Source organism: Cupressus sempervirens, chromosome 6 (genome assembly GCF_028749045.1).
Source record: "Cupressus sempervirens isolate cs-2001-9-10 chromosome 6, ASM2874904v1, whole genome shotgun sequence".
In the NCBI taxonomy this organism is placed as follows: domain Eukaryota; kingdom Viridiplantae; phylum Streptophyta; class Pinopsida; order Cupressales; family Cupressaceae; genus Cupressus; species Cupressus sempervirens.
Window position 1 is genome coordinate 249,935,803 of NC_143123.1, and position 7,777 is coordinate 249,943,579.

The following is a 7,777-nucleotide window of genomic DNA, read 5'->3' on the forward strand; positions in this document are numbered from 1 at the left end:
GAACATCAATAAGCTAAAGGCAGAAATGGTGAAATTGGAGGAAGCGGGACACATGGCAAGACTAAGAGATTATAGAAACAAATGTGTGAGGATGAAGATTGTATACTATGATACCTTCAAAGAAGTGATTTTCAAGGAAGAAAAAGAGAAGCTAGATTTTCATGCCAACCTTAGCAGGCTTAACCTTGTTGCCTTTTATGATAAGTTAGAAGATATGGTGGAAACCCATGATCGAATGGGGATTATGAGTGAGACCAATGGGGATAAATATGATGGCCAATGGCTTGATGGGTTGAAGCATGGCCATGGAGTCTACAGATGGGTAGATGGGAGTTGTTATATGGGGACCTGGAGTAAGGGGCTCAAAGATGGGAAAGGTACATTTTATCCTGCATGTGGCAATAGACTAGGCTATGCCACCTTTTGGAATCCTCGCCTTCTAATGTGGATCAGCATGACGATCTCTCCATTGATGAGCAATCTTGTTGGAAGGAGAGAAGCTCTTCTATGTCTAATTTTGAGGTTTATTTGAATACTTCTTATGCCCCTAGCTCCGAAACAACATCCTCAAAAACCCTTGAATCCAGAATAGTAAGAACCTTTTCCTTTGATGGGATAAGAAGCTCAAATAGTGAGGAATTTGATGATAGTGACGAGGGTGTCAGAACTTGTGATCCCAAAATTTTTCCTGTGCAATCTGCTATCAAGAGAGAATATGTTCAAGGAGTTTTGATTAATGAGGTATCCAGAATAAATGTGCCTTCCAAGGCTATGAAAAGAGGGCATAAATGGCAGCCAAATGAAAGTAAGAGACCAGGTGAAATTATCTATAAAGGGCACAAAAATTATGACTTAATGCTCAATCTGCAATTGGGAATCAGGTTCACATATTTATTTGCATATTCACGCATATGACTAGTGACTTGCTCAATATTTTACATTTATATGGATATGCCTTGTAATGTTTATTGATTTTGCTAACAAGAAATTCAGAGTCAGACTAACAAGAGAATGAAAAATGTATATGTGTAATATTTGAATGATGAAAACAATATGATTTTAAAATGTGTATTTATTTTTAGTCAATTTCTTATTATTGAAGAAGACTGTATTGAAATATACTGTTGAGTTTGTGTGTTTGTCCCTAGACATATTGGATTCACACAATTTTAAATTTGCCACACTTGGTTTTGGGTGTACAAGAGATTTACATTTTAAACACCATGCATACTAATTTAGTCTCATCTATGCAATTTTTGCAATTAGTCGAAGAAAGTGGGAGTTATTGTTCTTAGTTTATTTGGCAATTTTTGTCAGCATCCTTGGAAATTGATGCATCTTTGTATCTTAAGATGCTAGCTATAACTAAACAAGTCCTTTAAGCTATACATTTAGGTGTCGTAGCCAACTAATGCTAGTTGTAAGGTACACAAATTTTATATTATGGGATTCCTCAGTTTTCCTTAATGTTCCACAGGGTTTCAACATCCTATTATTTTTCTTTTCTTCATTGTTTACTAGTGTGACCATTTTATAGGTACTTCTTCGTATGCTGCCAAATTACTATAATCATGTTCATACTTATGAAAGCACATTGATCACTAAATTTTTTGGTCTACATAGTATCAAAGCAATAGGAGGAAAAAAGGTATTTTCTATACCTTCTTACTCTATTTTCCATTTAATCGTTGACATAATATGTCAATTTTTGGTAACTAGACATTATTCTCAAAATTAAACATGGTGAGTGGGCTTAAAGTGGCAACTTGGTGGGGCAAGTTGGTGAGCCGACTTAGCAAGGCCAGTTAGAGACGTGACATGGCGAGCTAACTTGGTGAGCAAGCGTGATGAGTGGACCTAAAGACTGACCTTGATAAGTAACTTTGGTGGGGTGACTTGATGACCGAACTCAAAGAGTCAACTTGGTGAGCATACTTGCACTAGTACATTTGGGTTCAATTTTTGACCTTTATTGGTCAAATTTTTGACCCAATTTTTGACCAACCCATTGATGAAAATTTTTTTTCTTGAAATTTTGACCACTTCATTGGTACATGATTTTTCTCAATTGTATAACTAATTATATATCCATCACCATATTGTAAGCCTGTTGATGTATTATGTGAAGTCAAGAGGAGAATAGTTAGTAAGTCTCTGTGGGGAATTGCATGCCCATGAGACAAGTATGTATCTAATTTTTAATAAAGTATTATCTGTGTGTGTGGCTACTATGATTAGGTGCCCTTCACTGGGTATCTAATCCTGTGACTGCATCAAATTGTCTCCATAACAAGGAATATTCTCCAATGTTCATCCGAACATTAGTACAAGCATTGTCTTTCCAAAATTTGATAAAAATGTCTTTAAAATGATGTCACCTATTAGATCACATAATTGTCTCATCATTAATACACACAAGATCAGGAAATAAATCCCAGAGAATTCCCTTGTGCCACAATTCTGTCATTAAAAAAATTATTGTTTCTCCATCTAAATCAATACCTTATCTTGCAGTGTCATTTTCTCTCCATTAAGGAGAAAGATTTAGGATATATCTATATGATGCAAAGGTGAATTTCATGCCATTTCTAGAAACTTACCAAACTAGAAGTTTTGAATAGTAATTAAAATCTGACTTTGAGCTTCCAAAACTATTATTATTCTGGTTATTAAAGCATGACTTGCAAGAGGAATATCTTTCTTGGACTTCAAATTCTGCTGGTTGAAAAAGGGTTTTGAACCAAAATATCAAACCTTAATCCTGTAATCCCCAAACCAAAAATTATATTCCTCAATATAGATGGAGTAGTTCTTTGTTTGGAAGGAAGAGTTCAAGCATGGTTCAATCATTTTTAGGAACACCATACATGGAAACAACAAACATTTTTAAACCTTAACTTGTAGAAGAGGGCATTAGACAAATATCCTGAAGGGAGTGTTGACCAGATGCACTTGCACAACAATTGATTACATCCAGTTATCTGGACTCAATATGGTGAAAGCTGGATACTTATCAATGACACGATAAGATGCAAGATAGTTGCAATTTATGGCAATAAATCAAGTAAAACTGAGACTTATTACACCACCTAAAGACTCTCAAACACGGGTAATCCAAAAGTTAGAATAATGGAAACAAACTTTGAAAAATTTAGGAACTGATATCATGTTCAACAGTATACATGTCCCAATTAATCAAGATTCAATATAGCTATATCCAACAATATCATACAATCCTTGAATAAATGATTTCTTTCATCTACCATGACTTGTACAACATGTAAAACACTACAAGAGACATCAACTTTCTGCTATTGAAGAGGTTTTAGTGACTAGTTTCCTTCTACAAATGACAATTCTGATTATCATGGGATCCAGCAAATACACGTGCGAACTACTTATAATATTAAATCATCGAAAAACTCACAAACATACTGTAACAATTACATTTTATAACACATATGCAAAATGGTTAGATTTATCAACTGCCTTTCATAAAAATTATATGAAAGTCCAACATAGTGCCCAAAGAAATAAAGCTATATCATGGAGTATGATAATTAAAATGCCCTTTTGTCAAATCATGAGTTTAGGAAGGTGGCCTTTGTCAGCAAAACTTTCAAAACTTGTACATAAATATAATTAGTCTTACATTTAAAACCGAACATTCATTTTCCTTACACCAATTACACATACAGTGGACAGAGAGTTGAGGGAGATAGACACAGGATCTTAAATGAATGACTAGCAAAGTCAAGCATATTCCAACAATAGGTAATGAATACAAATCTTCCAACAGAATGATAAAAGTAAATAAAAGCACATGATTTACATTGCAACCTAAACTACTCCAAATTCTTGATAAAGAATTGCTTACTATGAAAGCATATTCTTCATAAGAAAAAAAATTTGTCTTTTTTTATTAATATAGTTGCATTAAAAAGTACATGGACATTAGATAAGTTAATACGGCCCTTCCTAAAAAGAGTTCAATCATCAAAAGCAACTCACTTGTAGATTATTATCCTTTATATATCCCCATATTCGCTTGACCACCTCTGCTCTTGACAATTCACTTTCACCAGTTCCAATAAATGTTACAAGAGCATCTGAGAGGGGAAGAGGTGAACACAAGCCTGATGTTTTTGCTTTGGCATCTACTCCTTTCCCTTTTCCAGCATCCATTTTTTCAGGTTTCTGCCGTTTTTCCTTTGGTTCCGGGTCCTCTGAACCTTCTAATAAGTTGATAACAATAAGAAATAAACATCAGTAACACAATATGCATCATTGAAGCATAAAAAGTAATAAAATCCATGATAGAACAATTGACAATCCAATCAACCAATCATTAACTTATTTGGGACAACTCTGTCATATTAATAGATTAAAATATATGTAAATTGAGTTTAACCAATGCCAATCAACAAAAACCTAGTGCAATGCGAATATCAGGGAAATTATCATTTATATTTACGATATCCTTGCAAAGAACCAAAAACTGCAGTTCACAGACTTGGACAGAGAGTACTCAGAAACCCCAAAATTTTGAGCTCAACTTTGGAAGTATAAAAAACTAAAATTTCTTTAAGAAACATATTTTTTTTGTAAAAGAATAACAGAATGTATTAATTTAAAAATTGACATCTTGAAAGAGAAATTGCATGTTTTTCTAGCAAAAACATGTGAAAAACACATTTAAACAGCATTTTAACTGCATAGACATTTTAAACCACACTTTTTGCACGTATAGAAATTCAAGAGTTAAACTTGTTAGAGCTCACAAAGAAAAAAAGTAGAATACTCAGCAACTTGAAGAGTAATTTCAAAGTTCACAAACTTCGCCAAAAACCAAACCTTGATATAACATATAGCCATACCATGGAACTTGCCAGGTAAGTCACAAAGTTCATGAGGTTCAAGTTCATCAACAATTTGGGAAATAATCATCGACCAACAAAACTAGGGGATAGATTTATTATTGAATTCAAATAATATATATCTACAATTCTGTATTTATACGAACATGTTACGTGTTATATTAAATATAGACTAATAAATAGTATAACTTTAGAAATGTCTTAACATAGAAAAATGGAATGTTATTTATTAAGGGAAAACTGGTTTTACAAGGACCAAAAATCCAAGTACAGGATAGGAGAAAATAAACAGGAGAACCAACTATAAACCAACAGCAAGTCCAACACCAAGCAAAAGGGACCAAAATACCAGTGAGAACCATCCCACAACACCTACAGACTTTTAACTAACTCTACATTCTTCTGAATAAAATCAACATTGATACTCCTAAGTTCCTAACTTTCTAAACCAAATTATCAATGGGGGTAACCCCCTTTTCCTTACTTCTCAACCAGGTAGCAGAGCTAGGCTAATCTCCTTCTTTGCTTTATCCGCAGCAGCATCCATATCCCTGGTCAATCCTGTGTCCTTGAAATGGAATCTTTCAACCGTCTTGACACTCACAGAGAGGGGAGCATCAATATCCTTGGACAGACTTTCAAAAGCCACTGCCTGGTCATTCAGCTTCCTAAGGCCCTTGATGGAGTTGTCCATGGCAGTCTTGCTGACTGCAACCACCGCTCTGACTTTATCCTGGATCATCTTTACGGTATCCTCCAAACTTTTTATCCTCTGCTCATGATCAGCCTTCAGCTCACTTATTCTCTTCACCAATGTATTAGTATTCTCCATAATACTACTCAACTGCTATTTTGAGGAGAGAATGCTATCTTTCAAGCTATTAATTTCTGCCACAATCCAAGAGAATACTAAAGACTGCTAAAAGTTGGAATGTTAAACTTTATTTAAAAGGTGAAATTAAAAGAGATCTTGAATATATTATATATTAATAATAGACTATAGTTTAAAAGTTCATATATGCTAATAAAAAGACTACTAAATCTACTTTGACATTTGAATGTGAATGTACAGAAAGAAAGAAGGCATGTAATAAAATGCCATCGGGTACATTATCCTGCATTATGTTGTTCACTATAAAATAGTCTTCAGCTTCAATTAGTATTATTATCTCTATGTCCTTGCATGTGGCTCATGGCCCTTCACGTAACACAGTTGACAGAGAGGTCAAAGACGAGAATAAATGACAACTTCTTTTACAGCAAAAATCTTTCCAAACACTATTTTGTCTGTACTGAAAGGCCAAAGCTTATCCAGAGCCATTGGACTCCTATGTTTGCACTGAACCTGACATGTGTTCACTGCTCTCTATTAATTATTATATTAAGTATATCCAATACAAAGCCAATTTCAAAATTGAACAGACCATTGTCAGTTTTAACAGGATTATTTTTCCTTTAAAGATAAAACAACACTAACGGCCCTGAAAACCTGCTGCAGAACTCTGTCTGGCAAATTGCATAAATTTAAAGGCATTTTATTTTTCAAATTTGAGGTTTTAACTTTTTCATAATGTTGACTGTATCGTTTACTTTTATAAAATGCAGAGAACTCTGTAACATATGGTAAAAAGATATAATATTAATTGATTTACAGTACAATTCTATACAAGATTCAAAAAGGAAAAATAGAAAAATTACATTTTATATTCCATAGAACCAAAAGAAATAATTCAAAAGGAATTATCAACATCATAACCAATGCCCTCTCTCTAAATCGGTATGCTGTGTGGTAGCCTGTATGCATCCATGGACAGTAATCAAATGCTTACCCTTTAGTTTTCTAGTTCATAATAGGAACTTCCATAGAGATTCAATGTGAGCAAGTTGCAAGTGGTCAAATTATGGTATGTTGAATTTCACTTTTAGTGAAACTAGAATATCTTTCTAATAGCAATCAAGTCTAATAAAGTGAAGATATACATTGATATATAGATATACATTCGAAATTGAATATCTTGCAAAGAGAAAATGACCTTTTTGAAAATTATAATTTGCTGCATAGTATAAATAGTAAAGATAGACACAAGATAGAAGAATGATATTCGGTGATAAATTCCATACAGTCATTTGATAAAGGATTTGTTAAGATTTCCTTATTAAGTTTTTCGAAGGAATGAAAAGATAATTTGAAGGTGTAATTATTTATGTATTTTACTCAATTTCATAATTTGAAGTTCCAACCTAAGTCACAAGGTTCAAATTCGAATTCGAGTTCGTTGATCATAAAATTCGGATGAAATTTGGCAAGGATAAAAATTCGAAAAAAAAATCGATATTAACTTGAACTTATATATATTTATCTATTTTTAAATATAATTAATATTTCCACAAAATTGTCAAAATAGTTTAACATTGCTAAATAATTAAACTAAATAGCTTAATATTATTTTAAAATAAAATAATCTTATTATAAATAACAATATTATATTAAATATCATAAAATTCGGATGAAGCTCGGAAATGGTAAAAATTTGCTGAAATTCTAACTTTATGGATGAAATTCATTGAATCTTGTGACTTAGGTTTCAACTATTTTGTGTTGATGCAATGTTCAGAAATTTGATTTCTTGCTGTTCAATAATTTTTGTTTTTACTTATTCGGTGAGAGAATATTAGAACAGCAGAGTCACTTGGGATTGAAACTCTTCCCTTCACTGTGGATGAGCATAGAACCAACTGTTGTGATCAGGAGCAACCCAAACAATGGTCAAGTTCTTGACTAAATAGTACATAGACACCCTAAGAAGCATTTATTAAAAAGTAAATATCTTTTAAATTAAAATAACCAATCAATTCTAATAAAGTGTAAATATACATTGATCATTTAAATTTACATTCAA

The 7,777-nt window shown here is 32.8% G+C and overlaps 1 pseudogene; it reads right to left on the bottom strand.

The window, feature by feature from the left end:
* Nucleotides 1-5,709, bottom strand: part of LOC149552180 (pleiotropic drug resistance protein 1-like) — a 46,644-nt pseudogene extending 40,935 nt beyond the window's left edge.
* Nucleotides 5,710-7,777: the final 2,068 nt, after the last annotated feature.